Raw genomic sequence first — 22,990 nt, 5'->3', positions numbered from 1 at the left:
TGCTGGAGGCGGGAGAGCAGAGGAGGGAGATTGAGGGAGTGCGGCAATGGCGGCGGCGGGGGGCGGGGTGGGGAGAGGGCAGCACTGGCGGCGGGGATGGGGAGCGCGGTGCTGGCGGCAGAGGGGCGAGAGCAGAAGAGGGAGTTTGATGGAGTACAGCGATGGCGGCGGGGGGCGGGGAGGGGCGAGGGTAGCGCTGGCGGAGGGGGTGGGGAGCGCGGTGATGGCGGCGGCGGCGGCGGCGGCGGCGGCGGCGCGGGAGTGTTGCGAGGTCGGCGATGGAGGCGGCGGCAGCGTTGGGGGCTGTGTCGGCGGGCGCTGGGCGCGGGGAGGGTTGGCGCCTGCGGCGGCGGTAGCGGGGAAGAGGGCGGTGCTGGCGGCGGAGGAGGGGAGAGCAGAGGCGGGAGATTGAAGCAGTACAGCGCTGGCGGCGGCGAGGGCGGGGGCAGGGGTGAGGGCAGCGCTGGAGGGGGTTGTGGGGAGCGCGGTGATGGTGGCGGATTTGGCGGTGGCGGCGGGGGAGAGGGCAGCGCTGGCGGCGGCGGCGGAGACCTAGGGTCGGCGAAGGGTTCGAGATGACGGCCTGCGGGACTGAAGAGGACTAAGAAGAGGGTGTGCGGGGGAGCCCTGGCCGACGGGCCTGGTGTGCGGCCCTGTTGCCAGCTTGTAGTGCCGGGCGGCTAACCCTCTGCTGCTTAGGGGGACCTTCGGATGGCTGGGCGGCGGCAGAGGGGCAAGGAGCGGCAGGGGTTCGGAGGGAGCCACGCCAGGGCGGCGGCGCAAAAGGAGAGGTGAGCAAAAGCCTACAGCTATTCCGAGGCGATCTCCCATCCAAGTACTAACCAGGCCCCTCCCTGCTTAGCTTCCGAGATCAGACGAGATCTGGCGCGTTCAGGGTGGTCTGGCCTTAGGCGCTGGGACCCGGCTCCCGGCACTCCAAGAGCCTGCTCCCGACCTGCCTCTGAGCGCGCGCCATGCTGCTGGGCCGTTCGGGTGGCGAGCACGTCTGCCTGAGCGCCTCCCGCGCTCCCCGCCTCCTCCGGACGCCGCTGGTGTGGGCGACGGGCTACTCCTGGCCCGCAGCGAGGCCCCTTCGCGCCCCCCAGTGGCTCCACGGGCCTCTGTCACTTCCCTGACTGTGACATATGTCTGGGCGCCCTGGCATCCTGGGACTCCCATGCCCCGAAGGGCTTTTACCCCGCCCCCCTACCCCAACCCCTCTCATCTGCGCCCAGCCCCACAACCGCACACCCCCCTTGCTGCTGTGCTGTCCCCACCTCTCAGGGCCACCGAGGGGGTCGCAGGGTCCTCTCAGTCCCCTCCGGCCCTAGGGACATGCAACCCAGGCCCGGGCCCTGGCCGGCCCCACCCACTGGCCCAAAGCCAGGGAGAGCCACCCGCGCGCCACCAGGGCGCAGCAGCTCCAGACTGCAGCCACCCTTCGTCACAAGCCTTCAGTCTGGGCCCTCGACCCTCGTCAGCGACCCGGAGCCCCGCCCGATCTCCGTCCCTTCACTGGCTACACGTCACATCTCCTGACCCAGGGAGGTGAGAGAGAGGATGAGGGAAGGCCAGAGACGGAGCAAGAGAGTGGCGGAAGTAGACAGACGGGGACTGTGGGGACAGACTCCCAGAGAGCACTCTCCAGGCTCTGGGCCTCGCGTGGAGGGGTGCTGCTTGGGGCTGCATGGTCATCAGCTGTGACCGCTTGGCCATCAGCTGTTGCCAGTTGGCCATTGGCCACCGGAGGAGCTGCGGTGGCCAAGCTAGGAAGCGGGATGGTGGACTGCAAATTGCAGAGGGGCGCGGATTGCAGTGGGCCGGCTTGGTGGGTCGACGGGCGGTGTGTCGGTGGGTTGGCAGAGAAGCGGCCGGCAGGTCGGGGATCGGTTCGCTTGCCGTGTCTCGAGCCAGCCGCCCGTGAGACATAGTGCTGTGAGCTCCCTATCCGTGGCTCTGTTGGTGTTCCTTCTGGCCTCGCCATATCCTGCGTTCTTGTGCGGGCAGAGGGACTAGAGTCCCTGCAGGACAGGGCCCGACAGACAAAACGGGAGGAGGAGTAAGACGGAGCGAGATCGAAATATACACCTATATGTACCTGTATGTACCTAGACATACAGAGAGACATGGACAGAGACAGAGAAAGAGGGGCTGGCACGCGGGAGAGAGCTCCTGAGCGAGAGCCAGAGCCCAACAGGCACGTCGCAGAGACAGCGAGACATGGGGTGGGGAGGGGGAGGGACGCACTAGCGGGCACACGGACGGGACAGACGCACTGACGCTGCTTTGAAGTGGCAGCTTCAAAACCGAAGTGTGGTCATGCCCGTGGCTGGGCTCCACGGAGGAGGCAGTGCCCGGGCATTGAAAGTCACCCTTGAAGCCCCCAGGCCGGGCGGGAGGGCCAGTGGGCTCCGGGCCCCGGCCAGGAACCCCCCGGGAGGAGAGTGGCACCCACAGGCACCCTGGTTGAGAGGGCTGTGTGCCTGCGTGCCTGCACTTCCGCTTGTGGTGGTCTCTCCTGGAGTCCGAGGGCGTGCGGTGTGTTGGGGTGGTGCTCCATCCGTCCCCTGGTTTGACCCGGCTCTTTGTACCCTGTGTGTTGGGGCCACCGCGAACGGCGGGAAGGGAAGGTTCCTGGCTCTTGTGGGCGATGGGAGGGGCGCGCAGTGGTGTGGGGAGAGGTGCCTGCCGGCGGAGACACAGGCTCGGCTAACTGCTGCTGGCTGACTGCCTGCCTCAGCGAAGAGGACTAAGAAGAGGGTGAGGGCTGACCCCTGGCCGACGGGCCTGGTGTGCGGCCGGGCTGCCAGCTTGTAGTGCCGGGTGGCTGACGGGCCCCTGGCCAGGGGACCTTTGGCTGGCTGGGCGGCTGCAGAGGGGCAAGGGGCGGCCGGGTTTTGGAGGGAGCCACGCCAGGGGGACGGAGCAAAAGGAGAGGCAAGCAAAAGCCTACAGGTATTCCCAGGCGGTCTCCCATCCAAGTACTAACCAGGCCCCTCCCTGCTTAGCTCCCGAGATCAGAGGAGATCGGGCGCGTTCAGGGTGGTATGGCGGTAGACGCTGGTACCCGGCTCTCCGTGCCCCAGGAGTCTGCTCCCGGCCTGCCTCGTGAGCGCCCGCCATGCAGATGCGCCGCCCGTGGCGAGCATCGACCCGCAGGCCGGCTCTGCCAGCACCGCTTCCCCCAGTCCGCTCCCCGCCTCTTCCGAATGCCCCTGGCGTGGGCGGCGGGCTACTCCTGGCCGGCAGCGAGGCCCCTTCGCGCCACCCGAGGCCCCATGGGACACTGCCACTTCCTGATGGTGCCAGAAGTCGTGGAACTCTGGCATCCTGGGACTCCCGACCCAGACCGCCATACACCCCGCCCCCTACCGCCACCAGGTTTACCCCTGGCTGCTGGAGGCCTGCACCAGCAGGCAACCCTGGGCTTGGGAGTTGTGGGAGGATCCGCGGCGGCGGGCGGCGGCGGGGGCGCGGCGGCGGAGGCAGGGGATGGTGGGGAGGTAGTCGATGGCAACCGCGAGGATGGCGCCAGGGCGGCGATGGCGGCGGCGACAATGGGGCTTTGACGGTGGGCGCCGGGCACGGGGAGCAATGGCGGCGGCGGCGGGGGGTGGGGGGGGAGCAGAGGCGGGAGATTGAGGGAGTATGGCGATGGTGGCGGCGGGGGCGGGGCGGGGGAGATGGCGGTGCTGGAGGCGGGGAGAGCAGAGGAGGGAGATTGAGGGAGTGCGGCAATGGCGGCGGCGGGGGCGGGGTGGGGAGAGGGCAGCACTGGCGGCGGGGATGGGGAGCGCGGTGCTGGCGGCAGAGGGGCGAGAGCAGAAGAGGGAGTTTGATGGAGTACAGCGATGGCGGCGGCGGGGGGGGGAGGGGCGAGGGTAGCGCTGGCGGAGGGTGTGGGGAGCGCGGTGATGGCGGCGGCGGCGGCGGCGGCGGCGGCGGCGCGGGGGTGTTGCGAGGTCGGCGATGGAGGCGGCGGCAGCGTTGGGGGCTGGGTCGGCGGGCGCGGGGCGCGGGGGCTGAGCCTGCGGCGGGGGTAGCGGGGAAGAGGGCGGTGCTGGCGGCGGAGGAGGGGAGAGCAGAGGCGGGAGATTGAAGCAGTACAGCGCTGGCGGCGGCGAGGGCGGGGGCAGGGGTGAGGGCAGCGCTGGAGGGGGTTGTGGGGAGCGCGGTGATGGTGGCGGATTTGGCGGTGGCGGCGGGGGAGAGGGCAGCGCTGGCGGCGGCGGCGGCGACCTAGGGTCGGCGAAGGGTTCGAGATGACGGCCTGCGGGACTGAAGAGGACTAAGAAGAGGGTGTGCGGGGGAGCCCTGGCCGACGGGCCTGGTGTGCGGCCGGGGATGCCAGCTTGCAGTGCCGGGCGGCTAACCCTCTGCTGTTCAGGGGGACCTTGGGCTGGCTGGGCGGCTGCAGAGAGGCAAGGGGCGGCAGGGGTTCGGAGGGAGCCTCGCCGGGGAGGCGTTGCAAAAGGAGAGGCGAGCAAAAGCCTACAGGTATTCCCAGGCGGTCTCCCATCCAAGTACTAAGCAGGCCCGGCCCTGCTTAGCTTCCGAGATCAGACGAGATCTGCTGCGTTCAGGGTGGTATGGCCTTAGGCACTGGGACCCGGCTCCCGGCACTCCAAGAGCCTGCTCCCGACTTGCCTCCTGAGCGCACGCGCCATGCTGCTGGGCCGCTCGGGTGGCGAGCATGTCTGCCCGAGTGCCGCTCCCCCTCCGCCCGCCTCCTCCGGTCGCCGCTGGTGTGGGCGAAGGGCTACTCCTGGCCCGCAGCGAGGCCCCTTCGCGCCCCCCAGTGGCTCCACAGGCCTCTGTCACTTCCTTGACTGTGACATATGTCTGGGCGCCCTGGCATCCTGGGACTCCCCACGCCCCGAAGGGCTTTTAACACGCCCCCCTACCCCAACCCCTCTCATCCCCCCCCCAGCCCCACAACCGCACACCCCCCTTGCTGCTGTGCTGTCCCCACCTCTCAGGGCCACCGAGGGGGTCGCAGGGTCCTCTCAGTCCCTCCGCCCTAGGGACATGCAACCCAGGCCCGGCCCTGGCCGGCCCCACCCACTGGCCCAAAGCCAGGAGAGCCACCGCGCGCCACCAGGGGCAGCAGCTCCAGTCTGCAGCCACCCTTCGTCACAAGCCTTCAGTCTGGGCCTCGACCCTCGTCAGCGACCCGGAGCCCCGCCCGATCTCCGTCCCTTCACTGGCTACACGTCACATCTCCTGACCCAGGGAGGTGAGAGAGAGGATGAGGGAAGGCCAGAGACGGAGCAAGAGAGTGGCGGAGAGAGACAGACGGGGACTGTGGGGACAGACTCCCAGAGAGCACTCTCCAGGCTCTGGGCCTCGCGTGGAGGGGTGCTGCTTGGGGGCTGCATGGTCATCAGCTGTGACCGCTTGGCCATCAGCTGTTGCCCGTTGGCCATTGGCCACCGGAGGAGCTGCGGTGGCCAAGCTAGGAAGCGCGGATGGTGGACTGCAAATTGCAGAGGGGCGCGGATTGCAGTGGGCCGGCTTGGTGGGTCGACGGGCGGTGTGTCGGTGGGTTGGCAGAGAAGCGGCCGGCAGGTCGGGGATCGGGCGGCTCCGGCTTGCCGTGTCTCCGAGCCAGCCGCCCGTGAGACATAGTGCTGTGAGCTCCCTATCCGTGGCTCTGTTGGTGTTCCTTCTTGGCCTCGCCATATCCTGCGTTCTTGTGCGGGCAGAGGGACTAGAGTCCCCGCAGGACAGGGCCCGACAGACAAAACGGGAGGAGGAGTAAGACGGAGCGAGATCGAAATATACACCTATATGTACCTGTATGTACCTAGACATACAGAGAGACATGGACAGAGACAGAGAAAGAGGGGGTCGCACGCGGGGAGAGAGCTCCTGAGCGAGAGCCAGAGCCCAACAGGCACGTCGCAGAGACAGCGAGACATGGGGTGGGGGAGGGGGGAGGGACGCACTAGCGGGCACACGGACGGGGACAGACGCACTGACGCTGCTTTGAAGTGGCAGCTTCAAAACCGAAGTGTGGTCATGCCCGTGGCTGGGCTCCACGGAGGAGGCAGTGCCTGGGCATTGAAAGTCACCCTTGAAGCCCCCAGGCCGGGCGGGAGGGCCAGTGGGCTCCGAGCCCCGCCCAGGAACCCCCGCTGGAGGAGAGTGGCACCCACAGGCACCCTGGTTGAGAGGGCTGTGTGCCTGCGTGCCTGCACTTCCGCTTGTGGTGGTCTCTCCTGGAGTCCGAGGGCGTGCGGTGTGTTGGGGTGGTGCTCCATCCGTCCCCTGGTTTGACCCGGCTCTTTGTACCCTGTGTGTTGGGGCCACCGCGAACGGCGGGAAGGGAAGGTTCCTGGCTCTTGTGGGCGATGGGAGGGGCGCGTGGTGTGGGGAGAGGTGCCTGCCGGCGGAGGCAGGGGATGGTGGGGAGGTAGTCGATGGCAACCGCGAGGATGGCGCCAGGGCGGCGATGGCGGCGGCGACAATGGGGGCTTTGACGGTGGGCGCCGGGGCACGGGGAGCAATGGGGGGGGCGGCGGGGTGGGGGGGAGCAGAGGCGGGAGATTGAGGGAGTATGGCGATGGTGGCGGCGGGGGCGGGGGCGGGGGAGATGGCGGTGCTGGAGGCGGGGAGAGCAGAGGAGGGAGATTGAGGGAGTGCGGCAATGGCGGCGGCGGCGGGGGCGGGGGGGGGGGAGAGGGCAGCACTGGCGGCGGGGATGGGGAGCGCGGTGCTGGCGGCAGAGGGGGCGAGAGCAGAAGAGGGAGTTTGATGGAGTACAGAGATGGCGGCGGGGGGGGGGGGGGAGGGGGCGAGGGTAGCGCTGGCGGAGGGTGTGGGGAGCGCGGTGATGGCGGCGGCGGCGGCGGCGGCGGCGGCGCGGGAGTGTTGCGAGGTCGGCGATGGAGGCGGCGGCAGCGTTGGGGGCTGTGTCGGCGGGCGCTGGGCGCGGGGAGGGTTGGCGCCTGCGGCAGCGGTAGTGGGGAAGAGGGCGGTGCTGGCGGCGGAGGAGGGGAGAGCAGAGGCGGGAGATTGAAGCAGTACAGCGCTGGCGGCGGCGAGGGCGGGGGCAGGGGTGAGGGCAGCGCTGGAGGGGGTTGTGTGGAGCGCGGTGATGGTGGCGGAAATGGCGGTGGCGGCGGGGGAGAGGGCAGCGCTGGCGGCGGCGGCGGCGACCTAGGGTCGGCGAAGGGTTGGAGATGAAGGCCTGCGGCACTGAAGAGGACTAAGAAGAGGGTGTGCGGGGGAGCCCTGGCCGACGGGCCTGGTGTGCGGCCGGGGATGCCAGCTTGCAGTGCCGGGCGGCTAACCCTCTGCTGGTCAGGGGGACCTTGGGCTGGCTGGGCGGCTGCAGAGAGGCAAGGGGCGGCAGGGGTTCGGAGGGATCCTCGCCGGGGAGGCGTTGCAAAAGGAGAGGCGAGCAAAGCCTACAGGTATTCCCAGGCGGTCTCCCATCCAAGTACTAAGCAGGCCCGGCCCTGCTTAGCTTCCGAGATCAGACGAGATCTGGCGCGTTCAGGGTGGTCTGGCCTTAGGCGCTGGGACCCGGCTCCCGGCACTCCAAGAGCCTGCTCCCGACCTGCCTCTGAGCGCGCGCCATGCTGCTGGGCCGTTCGGGTGGCGAGCACGTCTGCCTGAGCGCCTCCCGCCCGCTCCCCGCCTCCTCCGGACGCCGCTGGTGTGGGCGACGGGCGACTCCTGGCCCGCAGCGAGGCCCCTTCGCGCCCCCCAGTGGCTCCACGGGCCTCTGTCACTTCCCTGACTGTGACATATGTCTGGGCGCCCTGGCATCCTGGGACTCCCCAGGCCCCGAAGGGCTTTTACCCCCCCCCCCCTACCCCAACCCCTCTCATCTCCCCCCAGCCCCACAACCGCACACCCCCCTTGCTGCTGTGCTGTCCCCACCTCTCAGGGCCACCGAGGGGGTCGCAGGGTCCTCTCAGTCCCCTCCACCCTAGGGACGTGCAACCCAGGCCCTGGCCCTGGCCCTGGCCCCACCCACTGGCCCAAAGCCAGGAGAGCCTCCCGCGCCACCAGGGCGCAGCAGCTCCAGACTGCAGCCACCCTTCGTCACAAGCCTTCAGTCTGGGCCCTCGACCCTCGTCAGCGACCCGGAGCCCCGCCCGATCTCCGGTCCCTTCACTGGCTACACGTCACATCTCCTGACCCAGGGAGGTGAGAGAGAGGATGAGGGAAGGCCAGAGACGGAGCAAGAGAGTGGCGGAGAGAGACAGACGGGGACTGTGGGGACAGACTCCCAGAGAGCACTCTCCAGGCTCTGGGCCTCGCGTGGAGGGGTGCTGCTTGGGGGCTGCATGGTCATCAGCTGTGACCGCTTGGCCATCAGCTGTTGCCCGTTGGCCATTGGCCACCGGAGGAGCTGCGGTGGCCAAGCTAGGAAGCGCGGATGGTGGACTGCAAATTGCAGAGGGGCGCGGATTGCAGTGGGCCGGCTTGGTGGGTCGACGGGCGGTGTGTCGGTGGGTTGGCAGAGAAGCGGCCGGCAGGTCGGGGATCGGGCGGCTCGCTTGCCGTGTCTCGAGCCAGCCGCCCGTGAGACATAGTGCTGTGAGCTCCTATCCGTGGCTCTGTTGGTGTTCCTTCTTGGCCTCGCCATATCCTGCGTTCTTGTGCGGGCAGAGGGACTAGAGTCCCCGTAGGACAGGGACCGACAGACAGAACGGGAGGAGGAGTAAGAGGGAGCGAGATCGAAATATACACCTATATGTACCTGTATGTACCTAGACATACAGAGAGACATGGACAGAGACAGAGAAAGAGGGGGCTGGCACGCGGGGAGAGAGCTCCTGAGCGAGAGCCAGAGCCCAACAGGCACGTCGCAGAGACAGCGAGACATGGGGTGGGGGAGGGGGGAGGGACGCACTAGCGGGCACACGGACGGGGACAGACGCACTGACGCTGCTTTGAAGTGGCAGCTTCAAAACCGAAGTGTGGTCATGCCCGTGGCTGGGCTCCACGGAGGAGGCAGTGCCCGGGCATTGAAAGTCACCCTTGAAGCCCCCAGGCCGGGCGGGAGGGCCAGTGGGCTCCGAGCCCCGCGCAGGAACCCCCCCCCCCGCGGGAGGAGAGTGGCACCCACAGGCACCCTGGTTGAGAGGGCTGTGTGCCTGCGTGCCTGCACTTCCGCTTGCGGTGGTCTCTCCTGGAGTCCGAGGGCGTGCGGTGTGTTGGGGTGGTGCTCCATCCGTCCCCTGGTTTGACCCGGCTCTTTGTACCCTGTGTGTTGGGGCCACCGCGAACGGCGGGAAGGGAAGGTTCCTGGCTCTTGTGGGCGAAGGGAGGGGGCGCGCAGTGGTGTGGGGAGAGGTGCCTGCCGGCGGAGACACAGGCTCGGCTAACTGCTGCTGGCTGACTGCCTGCCTCAGCGAAGAGGACTAAGAAGAGGGTGAGGGGCTGACCCCTGGCCGACGGGCCTGGTGTGCGGCCGGGGCTGCCAGCTTGTAGTGCCGGGTGGCTGACCGGCCACTGGCCAGGGGGACCTTCGGCTGGCTGGGCGGCTGCAGAGGGGCAAGGGACGGCAGGGGTTCGGAGGGAGCCACGCGGGGGGGGGGGGCGGTGCAAAAGGAGAGGCGAGCAAAAGCCTACAGGTATTCCCAGGCGGTCTCCCATCCAAGAACTAACCAGGCCCCTCCCTGCTTCGCTCCCGAGATCAGAGGAGATCGGGCGTGTTCAGGGTGGTATGGCGGTAGACACTGGGACCCAGCTCCCCGTGCCCCAGGAGTCTGCTCCCGGCCTGCCTCGTGAGCGCGCGCCATGCAGATGCGCCGCTCCGGTGGCGAGCATCGACCCGCAGGCCGGCTCTGCCAGCACCGCTTCCCCCAGTCCGCTCCCCGCCTCTTCCGAATGCCCCTGGCGTGGGCGGCGGGCTACTCCTGGCCGGCAGCGAGGCCCCTTCGCGCCACCCGAGGCCCCATGGGACACTGCCACTTCCCTGATGGTGCCAGAAGTCGTGGAACTCTGGCATCCTGGGACTCCCCGGACCCAGACCGCCATACACCCCGCCCCCCTACCGCCACCAGGTTTACCCCCAAGGCTGCTGGAGGCCTGCACCAGCAGGCAACCCTGGGCTTGGGAGTTGTGGGAGGATCCCGCGGCGGCGGCGGCGGCGGCGGGGGCGTCTGCGGCGGCGGGGGCAGGGGATGGTGGGGAGGTAGTCGATGGCAACCGCGAGGATGGTGCCAGGGCGGCGATGGCGGCGGCGACAATGGGGGCTTTGACGGTGGGCGCCGGGGCACGGGGAGCAATGGCGGCGGCGGCGGGGGGTGGGGGGAGAGCAGAGGGGGGAGATTGAGGGAGTATGGCGAGGGGGGGGGGGGGGGGGGGGGGGGGGGAGATGGCGGTGCTGGAGGCGGGGAGAGCAGAGGAGGGAGATTGAGGGAGTGCGGCAATGGCGGCGGCGGCGGGGGCGGGGGTGGGGAGAGGGCAGCACTGGCGGCGGGGATGGGGAGCGCGGTGCTGGCGGCAGAGGGGCGAGAGCAGAAGAGGGAGTTTGATGGAGTACAGCGATGGCGGCGGCGGGGGCGGGGAGGGGCGAGGGTAGCGCTGGCGGAGGGGTGGGGAGCGCGGTGATGGCGGCGGCGGCGGCGGCGGCGGCGGCGGCGGCGGGAGTGTTGCGAGGTCGGCGATGGAGGCGGCGGCAGCGTTGGGGGCTGTGTCGGCGGGCGCTGGGCGCGGGAGGGGATGAGCCTGCGGCGGCGGTAGCGGGGAAGAGGGCGGTGCTGGCGGCGGAGGAGGGGAGAGCAGAGGCGGGAGATTGAAGCAGTACAGCGCTGGCGGCGGCGAGGGCGGGGGCAGGGGTGAGGGCAGCGCTGGAGGGGGTTGTGGGGAGCGCGGTGATGGTGGCGGATTTGGCGGTGGCGGCGGGGGAGAGGGCAGCGCTGGCGGCGGCGGCGGCGACCTAGGGTCGGCGAAGGGTTCGAGATGACGGCCTGCGGGACGGAAGAGGACTAAGAAGAGGGTGTGGGGGGGAGCTCTGGCCGACGGGCCTGGTGTGCGGCCGGGGATGCCAGCTTGCAGTGCCGGGCGGCTAACCCTCTGCTGGTCAGGGGGACCTTGGGCTGGCTGGGCGGCTGCAGAGAGGCAAGGGGCGGCAGGGGTTCGGAGGGATCCTCGCCGGGGAGGCGTTGCAAAAGGAGAGGCGAGCAAAAGCCTACAGGTATTCCCAGGCGGTCTCCCATCCAAGTACTAACCAGGCCCCTCCCTGCTTAGCTCCCGAGATCAGAGGAGATCGGGCGCGTTCAGGGTGGTATGGCCGTAGACGCTGGGACCCGGCTCCCGGCACTCCAAGAGCCTGCTCCCGACCTGCTTCTGAGCGCACGCCATGCTGCTGGGCCGCTCGGGTGGCGAGCACGTCTGCCTGAGCGCCTCCCGCCCGCTCCCCGCCTCCTCCGGACGCCGCTGGTGTGGGCGACGGGCTACTCCTGGCCCGCAGCGAGGCCCCTTCGCGCCCCCCAGTGGCTCCACGGGCCTCTGTCACTTCCCTGACTGTGACATATGTCTGGGCGCCCTGGCATCCTGGGACTCCCATGCCCCGAAGGGCTTTTCCCCCGCCCCCCTACCCCAACCCCTCTCATCTCCCCCCAGCCCCACAACCGCACACCCCCCTTGCTGCTGTGCTGTCCCCACCTCTCAGGGCCACCGAGGGGGTCGCAGGGTCCTCTCAGTCCCCTCCACCCTAGGGATGTGCAACCCAGGCCCTGGCCCTGGCCGGCCCCACCCACTGGCCCAAAGCCAGGAGAGCCACCCGCGCCACCAGGCGCAGCAGCTCCAGTCTGCAGCCACCCTTCGTCACAAGCCTTCAGTCTGGGCCTCGACCCTCGTCAGCGACCCGGAGCCCCGCCCGATCTCCGTCCCTTCACTGGCTACACGTCACCTCTCCTGACCCAGGGAGGTGAGAGAGAGGATGAGGGAAGGCCAGAGACGGAGCAAGAGAGTGGCGGAGAGAGACAGACGGGGACTGTGGGGACAGACTCCCAGAGAGCACTCTCCAGGCTCTGGGCCTCGCGTGGAGGGGTGCTGCTTGGGGGCTGCATGGTCATCAGCTGTGACCGCTTGGCCATCAGCTGTTGCCCGTTGGCCATTGGCCACCGGAGGAGCTGCGGTGGCCAAGCTAGGAAGCGCGGATGGTGGACTGCAAATTGCAGAGGGGCGCGGATTGCAGTGGGCCGGCTTGGTGGGTCGACGGGCGGTGTGTCGGTGGGTTGGCAGAGAAGCGGCCGGCAGGTCGGCGATCGGGCGGCTCCGGCTTGCCGTGTCTCCGAGCCAGCCGCCCGTGAGACATAGTGCTGTGAGCTCCCTATCCGTGGCTCTGTTGGTGTTCCTTCTTGGCCTCGCCATATCCTGCGTTCTTGTGCGAGCAGAGGGACTAGAGACCCCGCAGGACAGGGCCCGACAGACAAAACGGGAGGAGGAGTAAGACGGAGCGAGATCGAAATATACACCTATATGTACCTGTATGTACCTAGACATACAGAGAGACATGGACAGAGACAGAGAAAGAGGGGGCTGGCACGCGGGGAGAGAGCTCCTGAGCGAGAGCCAGAGCCCAACAGGCACGTCGCAGAGACAGCGAGACATGGGGTGGGGGAGGGGGGAGGGACGCACTAGCGGGCACACGGACGGGGACAGACGCACTGACGCTGCTTTGAAGTGGCAGCTTCAAAACCGAAGTGTGGTCATGCCCGTGGCTGGGCTCCACGGAGGAGGCAGTGCCCGGGCATTGAAAGTCACCCTTGAAGCCCCCAGGCCGGGCGGGAGGGCCAGTGGGCTCCGAGCCCCGCCCAGGAACCCCCCTCCCCCGCTGGAGGAGAGTGGCACCCACAGGCACCCTGGTTGAGAGGGCTGTGTGCCTGCGTGCCTGCACTTCCGCTTGTGGTGGTCTCTCCTGGAGTCCGAGGGCGTGCGGTGTGTTGGGGTGGTGCTCCATCCGTCCCCTGGTTTGACCCGGCTCTTTGTACCCTGTGTGTTGGGGCCACCGCGAACGGCGGGAAGGGAAGGTTCCTGGCTCTTGTGGGCGATGGGAGGAGGCGCGCAGGGGTGTGGGGAGAGGTGCCTGCCGGCGGAGTCACAGGCTCGGCTAACTGCTGCTGGCTGACTGCCTGCCTCAGCGAAGAGGACTAAGAAGAGGGTGAGGGGCTGACCCCTGGCCGACGGGCCTGGTGTGCGGCCGGGGCTGCCAGCTTGTAGTGCCGGGTGGCTGACCGGCCACTGGCCAGGGGGACCTTCGGCTGGCTGGGCGGCTGCAGAGGGGCAAGGGACGGCAGGGGTTCGGAGGGAGCCACGGGGGGGGGGGGGGGGGGCGGTGCAAAAGGAGAGGCGAGCAAAAGCCTACAGGTATTCCCAGGCGGTCTCCCATCCAAGAACTAACCAGGCCCCTCCTGCTTAGCTCCCGAGATCAGAGGAGATCGGGCGCGTTCAGGGTGGTATGGCGGTAGACGCTGGTACCCGCCCCGTGCCCCAGGAGTCTGCTCCCGCCTGCCTCGTGAGCGCGCGCCATGCAGATGCGCCGCCCGGTGGCGAGCATCGACCCGCAGGCCGGCTCTGCCAGCACCGCTTCCCCCAGTCCGCTCCCCGCCTCTTCCGAATGCCCCTGGCGTGGGCGGCGGGCTACTCCTGGCCGGCAGCGAGGCCCTTCGCGCCACCCGAGGCCCCATGGGACACTGCCACTTCCTGATGGTGCCAGAAGTCGTGGAACTCTGGCATCCTGGGACTCCGACCCAGACCGCCATACACCCCGCCCCTACCGCCACCAGGTTTACCCCTGCTGCTGGAGGCCTGCACCAGCAGGCAACCCTGGGCTTGGGAGTCGGCGGGCGGCGGCGGCGGGGCGGCGGAGGCAGGGGATGGTGGGGAGGTAGTCGATGGCAACCGCGAGGATGGTGCCAGGGCGGCGATGGCGGCGGCGACAATGGGGGCTTTGACGGTGGGCGCCGGGGCACGGGGAGCAATGGCGGCGGCGGCGGGGGGGGGGGGGAGAGCAGGGGGGGGAGATTGAGGGAGGATGGCGATGGTGGCGGGGGGGGGGGGGGCGGGGGAGATGGCGGTGCTGGAGGCGGGGAGAGCAGAGGAGGGAGATTGAGGGAGTGCGGCAATGGCGGCGGGGGGGGGGGGGGTGGGGGAGAGGGCAGCACTGGCGGCGGGGATGGGGAGCGCGGTGCTGGCGGCAGAGGGGGCGAGAGCAGAAGAGGGAGTTTGATGGAGTACGGAGATGGCGGCGGCGGGGGCGGGGAGGGGCGAGGGTAGCGCTGGCGGAGGGGTGGGGAGCGCGGTGATGGCGGCGGCGGCGGCGGCGGCGCCGGCGGCGCGGGAGTGTTGCGAGGTCGGCGATGGAGGCGGCGGCAGCGTTGGGGGCTGTGTCGGCGGGCGCTGGGCGCGGGGAGGGTTGGCGCCTGCGGCGGGGGTAGCGGGGGAGAGGGCGGGGCTGGCGGCGGAGGAGGGGGGGGCAGAGGCGGGGGGTTGGAGCAGGACAGCGCTGGCGGGGGGGGGGGGGGGGGGGGGGGGGGGGGCAGCGCTGGAGGGGGTTGTGGGGAGCGCGGTGATGGTGGCGGATTTGGCGGTGGCGGCGGGGGAGAGGGCAGCGCTGGCGGCGGCGGCGGAGACCTAGGGTCGGCGAAGGGTTCGAGATGACGGCCTGCGGGACTGAAGAGGACTAAGAAGAGGGTGTGCGGGGGAGCCCTGGCCGACGGGCCTGGTGTGCGGCCGGGGATGCCAGCTTGCAGTGCCGGGCGGCTAACCCTCTGCTGGTCAGGGGGACCTTGGGCTGGCTGGGCGGCTGCAGAGAGGCAAGGGGCGGCAGGGGTTCGGAGGGATCCTCGCCGGGGAGGCGTTGCAAAAGGAGAGGCGAGCAAAAGCCTACAGGTATTCCCAGGCGGTCTCCCATCCAAGTACTAAGCAGGCCCGGCCCTGCTTAGCTTCCGAGATCAGACGAGATCTGGCGCGTTCAGGGTGGTCTGGCCTTAGGCGCTGGGACCCGGCTCCCGGCACTCCAAGAGCCTGCTCCCGACCTGCCTCTGAGCGCGCGCCATGCTGCTGGGCCGTTCGGGTGGCGGGCACGTCTGCCTGGGCGCCTCCCGCGCGCTCCCCGCCTCCTCCGGACGCCGCTGGTGTGGGCGACGGGCTACTCCTGGCCCGCAGCGAGGCCCCTTCGCGCCCCCCAGTGGCTCCACGGGCCTCTGTCACTTCCCTGACTGTGACATATGTCTGGGCGCCCTGGCATCCTGGGACTCCCATGCCCCGAAGGGCTTTTACCCCGCCCCCCTACCCCAACCCCTCTCATCTGCGCCCAGCCCCACAACCGCACACCCCCCTTGCTGCTGTGCTGTCCCCACCTCTCAGGGCCACCGAGGGGGTCGCAGGGTCCTCTCAGTCCCCTCCGGCCCTAGGGACATGCAACCCAGGCCCGGGCCCTGGCCGGCCCCACCCACTGGCCCAAAGCCAGGGAGAGCCACCCGCGCGCCACCAGGGCGCAGCAGCTCCAGTCTGCAGCCACCCTTCGTCACAAGCCTTCAGTCTGGGCCCTCGACCCTCGTCAGCGACCCGGAGCCCCGCCCGATCTCCGGTCCCTTCACTGGCTACACGTCACATCTCCTGACCCAGGGAGGTGAGAGAGAGGATGAGGGAAGGCCAGAGACGGAGCAAGAGAGTGGCGGAGAGAGACAGACGGGGACTGTGGGGACAGACTCCCAGAGAGCACTCTCCAGGCTCTGGGCCTCGCGTGGAGGGGTGCTGCTTGGGGGCTGCATGGTCATCAGCTGTGACCGCTTGGCCATCAGCTGTTGCCCGTTGGCCATTGGCCACCGGAGGAGCTGCGGTGGCCAAGCTAGGAAGCGCGGATGGTGGACTGCAAATTGCAGAGGGGCGCGGATTGCAGTGGGCCGGCTTGGTGGGTCGACGGGCGGTGTGTCGGTGGGTTGGCAGAGAAGCGGCCGGCAGGTCGGGGATCGGGCGGCTCCGGCTTGCCGTGTCTCCGAGCCAGCCGCCCGTGAGACATAGTGCTGTGAGCTCCCTATCCGTGGCTCTGTTGGTGTTCCTTCTTGGCCTCGCCATATCCTGCGTTCTTGTGCGGGCAGAGGGACTAGAGTCCCCGCAGGACAGGGCCCGACAGACAAAACGGGAGGAGGAGTAAGACGGAGCGAGATCGAAATATACACCTATATGTACCTGTATGTACCTAGACATACAGAGAGACATGGACAGAGACAGAGAAAGAGGGGGCTGGCACGCGGGGAGAGAGCTCCTGAGCGAGAGCCAGAGCCCAACAGGCACGTCGCAGAGACAGCGAGACATGGGGTGGGGGAGGGGGAGGGACGCACTAGCGGGCACACGGACGGGACAGACGCACTGACGCTGCTTTGAAGTGGCAGCTTCAAAACCGAAGTGTGGTCATGCCCGTGGCTGGGCTCCACTAAGGAGGCAGTGCCCGGGCATTGAAAGTCACCCTTGAAGCCCCCGGGCCGGGCGGGAGGGCCAGTGGGCTCCGAGCCCCGCCCAGGAACCCCCCGCCCCGCGGGAGGAGAGTGGCAGCCCACAGGCACCCTGGTTGAGAGGGCTGTGTGCCTGCGTGCCTGCACTTCCGCTTGTGGTGGTCTCTCCTGGAGTCCGAGGGCGTGCGGTGTGTTGGGGTGGTGCTCCATCAGTCCCCTGGTTTGACCCGGCTCTTTGTACCCTGTGTGTTGGGGCCACCGCGAACGGCGGGAAGGGAAGGTTCCTGGCTCTTGTGGGCGATGGGAGGGCGCGCCCAGTGCTGTGGGGAGAGGTGCCTGCCGGCGGAGACACAGGCTCGGCTAACTGCTGCTGGCTGACTGCCTGCCTCAGCGAAGAGGACTAAGAAGAGGGTGAGGGCCCCACCCCTGGCCGACGGGCCTGGTGTGCGGCCGGGGCTGCCAGCTTGTAGTGCCGGGTGGCTGACGGGCCCCTGGCCAGGGGGACCTTTCGCTGGCTGGGCGGCTGCAGAGGGGCAAGGGGCGGCCGGGTTTTGGAGGGAGCCACGCCAGGGCGGCGGAGCAAAAGGAGAGGCAAGCAAAAGCCTACAGGTATTCCCAGGCGGTCTCCCATCCAAGTACTAACCAGGCCCCTCCCTGCTTAGCTCCCGAGATCAGAGGAGATCGGGCGCGTTCAGGGTGGTATGGCCGTAGACGCTGGGACCCGGCTCCCGCGCCCCAAGAGCCTGCTCCCGGCCTGCCTCGTGAGCGCCCGCCATGCAGATGCGTGGCTCCGGTGGCGAGCATCGACCCGCTGGCCGACTCTGCCAGCACCGCGTACCCCCCCCAGTCCGGCTCCCCGCCTCTTCCGAATGCCCCTGGCGTGGGCGGCGGGCTACTCCTGGCCGGCAGCGAGGCCCCTTCGCGCCACCCGAGGCCCCATGGGACACTGCCACTTCCCTGATGGTGCCAGAAGTCGTGGAACTCTGGCATCCTGGGACTCCCCGGACCCAGACCGCCATACACCCCGCCCCCCTACCGCCACCAGGTTTACCCCCAAGGCTGCTGGAGCCCTGCACCAGCAGGCAACCCTGGGCTTGGGAGTTGTGGGAGGATCCTATGGCGGCGGCGGCGGCGGGGGCGTCTGCGGCGGCGGAGGCAGGGGATGGTGGGGAGGTAGTCGATGGCAACCGCGAGGATGGCGCCAGGGCGGCGATGGCGGCGGCGACAATGGGGGCTTTGACGGTGGGCGCCGGGGCACGGGGAGCAATGGCGGCGGCGGCGGGGGGTGGGGGGAGAGCAGAGGCGGGAGATTGAGGGAGTATGGCGATGGTGGCGGCGGGGGCGGGGGCGGGGGAGATGGCGGTGCTGGAGGCGGGGAGAGCAGAGGAGGGAGATTGAGGGAGTGCGGCAATGGCGGCGGCGGGGGGGGGGTGGGGGAGAGGGCAGCACTGGCGGCGGGGATGGGGAGCGCGGTGCTGGCGGCAGAGGGGGCGAGAGCAGAAGAGGGAGTTTGACGGAGTACAGCGATGGCGGCGGCGGGGGAGGGGGCGAGGGTAGCGCTGGCGGAGGGTGTGGGGAGCGCGGTGATGGCGGCGGCGGCGGCGGCGGCGGCGGCGCGGGAGTGTTGCGAGGTCGGCGATGGAGGCGGCGGCAGCGTTGGGGGCTGTGTCGGCGGGCGCTGGGCGCGGGGAGGGTTGGCGCCTGCGGGCGGTAGCGGGAAGAGGGCGGTGCTGGCGGCGGAGGAGGGAGAGCAGAGGCGGGAGATTGAAGCAGTACAGCGCTGGCGGCGGCGAGGGCGGGGGCAGGGGTGAGGGCAGCGCTGGAGGGGTTGTGGGGAGCGCGGTGATGGTGGCGGATTTGGCGGTGGCGGCGGGGAGAGGGCAGCGCTGGCGGGCGGCGGCGACCTAGGGTCGGCGAAGGGTTCGAGATGACGGCCTGCGGGACTGAAGAGGACTAAGAAGAGGGTGTGCGGGGAGCCCTGGCCGACGGGCCTGGTGTGCGGCCGGGATGCCAGCTTGCAGTGCCGGGCGGCTAACCCTCTGCTGGTCAGGGGACCTTGGGCTGGCTGGGCGGCTGCAGAGAGGCAAGGGGCGGCAGGGGTTCGGAGGAGCCTCGCCGGGAGGCGTTGCAAAAGGAGAGGCGAGCAAAGCCTACAGGTATTCCCAGGCGGTCTCCCATCCAAGTACTAAGCAGGCCCCTCCCTGCTTAGCTCCCGAGATCAGAGGAGATCGGGCGCGTTCAGGGTGGTATGGCTGCAGACGCTGGGACCCGGCTCCCGGCGCCCCAAGAGCCTGCTCCCGACGTGCTTCTGAGCGCGCGCCATGCTGCTGGGCCGCTCGGGTGGCGAGCATGTCTGCCTGAGCGCCTCCCGCCCGCTCCCCGCCTCCTCCGGACGCCGCTGGTGTGGGCGACGGGCTACTCCTGGCCCGCAGCGAGGCCCCTTCGCGCCCCCCAGTGGCTCCACGGGCCTCTGTCACTTCCCTGACTGTGACATATGTCTGGGCGCCCTGGCATCCTGGGACTCCCATGCCCCGAAGGGCTTTACCCCGCCCCCTACCCCAACCCCTCTCATCTGCGCCCAGCCCCACAACCGCACACCCCCTTGCTGCTGTGCTGTCCCCACCTCTCAGGGCCACCGAGGGGTCGCAGGGTCCTCTCAGTCCCTCCGCCCTAGGGACATGCAACCCAGGCCCGGCCCTGGCCGGCCCCACCCACTGGCCCAAAGCCAGGAGAGCCACCCGCGCCACCAGGGGCAGCAGCTCCAGTCTGCAGCCACCCTTCGTCACAAGCCTTCAGTCTGGGCCCTCGACCCTCGTCAGCGACCCGGAGCCCCGCCCGATCTCCGGTCCCTTCACTGGCTACACGTCACATCTCCTGACCCAGGGAGGTGAGAGAGAGGATGAGGGAAGGCCAGAGACGGAGCAAGAGAGTGGCGGAGAGAGACAGACGGGGACTGTGGGGACAGACTCCCAGAGAGCACTCTCCAGGCTCTGGGCCTCGCGTGGAGGGGTGCTGCTTGGGGCTGCATGGTCATCAGCTGTGACCGCTTGGCCATCAGCTGTTGCCAGTTGGCCATTGGCCACCGGAGGAGCTGCGGTGGCCAAGCTAGGAAGCGCGGATGGTGGACTGCAAATTGCAGAGGGGCGCGGATTGCAGTGGGCCGGCTTGGTGGGTCGACGGGCGGTGTGTCGGTGGGTTGGCAGAGAAGCGGCCGGCAGGTCGGCGATCGGGCGGCTCGCTTGCCGTGTCCCGAGCCAGCCGCCCGTGAGACATAGTGCTGTGAGCTCCCTATCCGTGGCTCTGTTGGTGTTCCTTCTGGCCTCGCCATATCCTGCGTTCTTGTGCGGGCAGAGGGACTAGAGTCCCTGCAGGACAGGGCCCGACAGACAAAACGGGAGGAGGAGTAAGACGGAGCGAGATCGAAATATACACCTATATGTACCTGTATGTACCTAGACATACAGAGAGACATGGACAGAGACAGAGAAAGAGGGGCTGGCACGCGGGAGAGAGCTCCTGAGCGAGAGCCAGAGCCCAACAGGCACGTCGCAGAGACAGCGAGACATGGGGTGGGGAGGGGGAGGGACGCACTAGCGGGCACACGGACGGGACAGACGCACTGACGCTGCTTTGAAGTGGCAGCTTCAAAACCGAAGTGTGGTCATGCCCGTGGCTGGGCTCCACGGAGGAGGCAGTGCCCGGCATTGAAAGTCACCCTTGAAGCCCCCAGGCCGGGCGGGAGGGCCAGTGGGCTCCGAGCCCCGCCCAGGAACCCCCCGCCGCGGGAGGAGAGTGGCACCCACAGGCATCCTGGTTGAGAGGACTGTGTGCCTGCGTGCCTGCAATTCCGCTTGTGGTGGTCTCTCCTGGAGTCCGGGGGCGTGCGGTGTGTTGGGGTGGTGCTCCATCCGTCCCCTGGTTTGACCCGGCTCTTTGTACCCTGTGTGTTGGGGCCACCGCGAACGGCGGGAAGGGAAGGTTCCTGGCTCTTGTGGGCGATGGGAGGGGGCGCGCAGTGGTGTGGGGAGAGGTGCCTGCCGGCGGAGACACAGGCTCGGCTAACTGCTGCTGGCTGACTGCCTGCCTCAGCGAAGAGGACTAAGAAGAGGGTGAGGGGCTGACCCCTGGCCGACGGGCCTGGTGTGCGGCCCGGGCTGCCAGCTTGTAGTGCCGGGTGGCTGACCGGCCACTGGCCAGGGGACCTTCGGCTGGCTGGGCGGCTGCAGAGGGGCAAGGGGCGGCAGGGGTTCGGAGGAGCCACGCCGGGGCGGTGCAAAAGGAGAGGCGAGCAAAAGCCTACAGGTATTCCCAGGCGGTCTCCCATCCAAGAACTAACCAGGCCCCTCCCTGCTTAGCTCCCGAGATCAGAGGAGATCGGGCGCGTTCAGGGTGGTATGGCGGTAGACGCTGGTACCCGGCTCCCCGTGCCCCAGGAGTCTGCTCCCGGCCTGCCTCGTGAGCGCGCGCCATGCAGATGCGCCGCCGGTGGCGAGCATCGACCCGCAGGCCGGCTCTGCCAGCACCGCTTCCCCCAGTCCGCTCCCCGCCTCTTCCGAATGCCCCTGGCGTGGGCGGCGGGCTACTCCTGGCCGGCAGCGAGGCCCCTTCGCGCCACCCGAGGCCCCATGGGACACTGCCACTTCCTGATGGTGCCAGAAGTCGTGGAACTCTGGCATCCTGGGACTCCCGACCCAGACCGCCATACACCCCGCCCCCTACCGCCACCAGGTTTACCCCTGGCTGCTGGAGGCCTGCACCAGCAGGCAACCCTGGGCTTGGGAGTTGTGGGAGGATCCGCGGCGGCGGCGGCGGCGGCGGGGCGCTGCGGCGGCGGAGGCAGGGGATGGTGGGGAGGTAGTCGATGGCAACCGCGAGGATGGCGCCAGGGCGGCGATGGCGGCGGCGACAATGGGGCTTTGACGGTGGGCGCCGGGCACGGGAGCAATGGCGGCGGCGGCGGGGTGGGGGAGAGCAGAGGCGGGAGATTGAGGGAGTATGGCGATGGTGGCGGCGGGGCGGGGCGGGGAGATGGCGGTGCTGGAGGCGGGAGAGCAGAGGAGGGAGATTGAGGGAGTGCGGCAATGGCGGCGGCGGGGGCGGGGTGGGGAGAGGGCAGCACTGGCGGCGGGGATGGGGAGCGCGGTGCTGGCGGCAGAGGGGGCGAGAGCAGAAGAGGGAGTTTGACGGAGTACAGCGATGGCGGCGGGGGGGGAGGGGGCGAGGGTAGCGCTGGCGGAGGGTGTGGGGGGCGCGGTGATGGCGGCGGCGGCGGCGGCGGCGGCGCGGGAGTGTTGCGAGGTCGGCGATGGAGGCGGCGGCAGCGTTGGGGGCTGTGTCGGCGGGCGCTGGGCGCGGGAGGCTGAGCCTGCGGCGGCGGTAGCGGGGAAGAGGGCGGTGCTGGCGGCGGAGGAGGGGAGAGCAGAGGCGGGAGATTGAAGCAGTACAGCGCTGGCGGCGGCGAGGGCGGGGGCAGGGGTGAGGGCAGCGCTGGAGGGGGTTGTGGGGAGCGCGGTGATGGTGGCGGATTTGGCGGTGGCGGCGGGGGAGAGGGCAGCGCTGGCGGCGGCGGAGACCTAGGGTCGGCGAAGGGTTCGAGATGACGGCCTGCGGGACTGAAGAGGACTAAGAAGAGGGTGTGCGGGGGAGCCCTGGCCGACGGGCCTGGTGTGCGGCCGGGGATGCCAGCTTGCAGTGCCGGGCGGCTAACCCTCTGCTGTTCAGGGGGACCTTGGGCTGGCTGGGCGGCTGCAGAGAGGCAAGGGGCGGCAGGGGTTCGGAGGGAGCCTCGCCGGGGAGGCGTTGCAAAAGGAGAGGCGAGCAAAAGCCTACAGGTATTCCCAGGCGGTCTCCCATCCAAGTACTAAGCAGGCCCGGCCCTGCTTAGCTTCCGAGATCAGACGAGATCTGGCGCGTTCAGGGTGGTCTGGCCTTAGGCGCTGGGACCCGGCTCCCGGCACTGCAAGAGCCTGCTCCCGACCTGCCTCTGAGCGCGCGCCATGCTGCTGGGCCGTTCGGGTGGCGAGCACGTCTGCCTGAGCGCCTCCCGCGCGCTCCCCGCCTCCTCCGGACGCCGCTGGTGTGGGCGACGGGCTACTCCTGGCCCGCAGCGAGGCCCCTTCGCGCCCCCCAGTGGCTCCACGGGCCTCTGTCACTTCCCTGACTGTGACATATGTCTGGGCGCCCTGGCATCCTGGGACTCCCATGCCCCGAAGGGCTTTTACCCCGCCCCCCTACCCCAACCCCTCTCATCTGCGCCCAGCCCCACAACCGCACACCCCCCTTGCTGCTGTGCTGTCCCCACCTCTCAGGGCCACCGAGGGGGTCGCAGGGTCCTCTCAGTCCCCTCCGGCCCTAGGGACATGCAACCCAGGCCCTGGCCCTGGCCGGCCCCACCCACTGGCCCAAAGCCAGGAGAGCCACCCGCGCCACCAGGCGCAGCAGCTCCAGTCTGCAGCCACCCTTCGTCACAAGCCTTCAGTCTGGGCCTCGACCCTCGTCAGCGACCCGGAGCCCCGCCCGATCTCCGTCCCTTCACTGGCTACACGTCACATCTCCTGACCCAG

The 22,990-nt window shown here is 69.5% G+C and overlaps 11 pseudogenes; all 11 read right to left on the bottom strand.

Moving 5' to 3' along the window:
• Positions 1-793: 793 nt before the first annotated feature.
• On the bottom strand, positions 794-913 carry LOC141568408 (5S ribosomal RNA; annotated as a pseudogene).
• A 2,026-nt stretch (positions 914-2,939) lies between these two features.
• LOC141568403 (5S ribosomal RNA) lies at positions 2,940-3,059 on the bottom strand (annotated as a pseudogene).
• A 1,423-nt stretch (positions 3,060-4,482) lies between these two features.
• LOC141568417 (5S ribosomal RNA) lies at positions 4,483-4,601 on the bottom strand (annotated as a pseudogene).
• Positions 4,602-7,402: 2,801 nt separating this feature from the next.
• Positions 7,403-7,522, bottom strand: LOC141568399 (5S ribosomal RNA; annotated as a pseudogene).
• Positions 7,523-9,577: 2,055 nt separating this feature from the next.
• Positions 9,578-9,697, bottom strand: LOC141568413 (5S ribosomal RNA; annotated as a pseudogene).
• A 1,448-nt stretch (positions 9,698-11,145) lies between these two features.
• Positions 11,146-11,265, bottom strand: LOC141568330 (5S ribosomal RNA; annotated as a pseudogene).
• A 3,582-nt stretch (positions 11,266-14,847) lies between these two features.
• LOC141568348 (5S ribosomal RNA) lies at positions 14,848-14,966 on the bottom strand (annotated as a pseudogene).
• Positions 14,967-17,020: 2,054 nt separating this feature from the next.
• LOC141568401 (5S ribosomal RNA) lies at positions 17,021-17,140 on the bottom strand (annotated as a pseudogene).
• Positions 17,141-18,565: 1,425 nt separating this feature from the next.
• LOC141568400 (5S ribosomal RNA) lies at positions 18,566-18,687 on the bottom strand (annotated as a pseudogene).
• Positions 18,688-20,713: 2,026 nt separating this feature from the next.
• LOC141568405 (5S ribosomal RNA) lies at positions 20,714-20,833 on the bottom strand (annotated as a pseudogene).
• A 1,410-nt stretch (positions 20,834-22,243) lies between these two features.
• LOC141568337 (5S ribosomal RNA) lies at positions 22,244-22,362 on the bottom strand (annotated as a pseudogene).
• Between the last annotated feature and the right edge of the window lie 628 nt (positions 22,363-22,990).

This window comes from Rhinolophus sinicus, linkage group LG13 (assembly GCF_036562045.2).
Source record: "Rhinolophus sinicus isolate RSC01 linkage group LG13, ASM3656204v1, whole genome shotgun sequence".
Taxonomy (NCBI): Eukaryota; Metazoa; Chordata; class Mammalia; order Chiroptera; family Rhinolophidae; genus Rhinolophus; species Rhinolophus sinicus.
The sequence above is the reverse complement of the archived record's forward strand: the minus strand, read 5'-3'. Positions and strand labels throughout refer to the sequence as shown.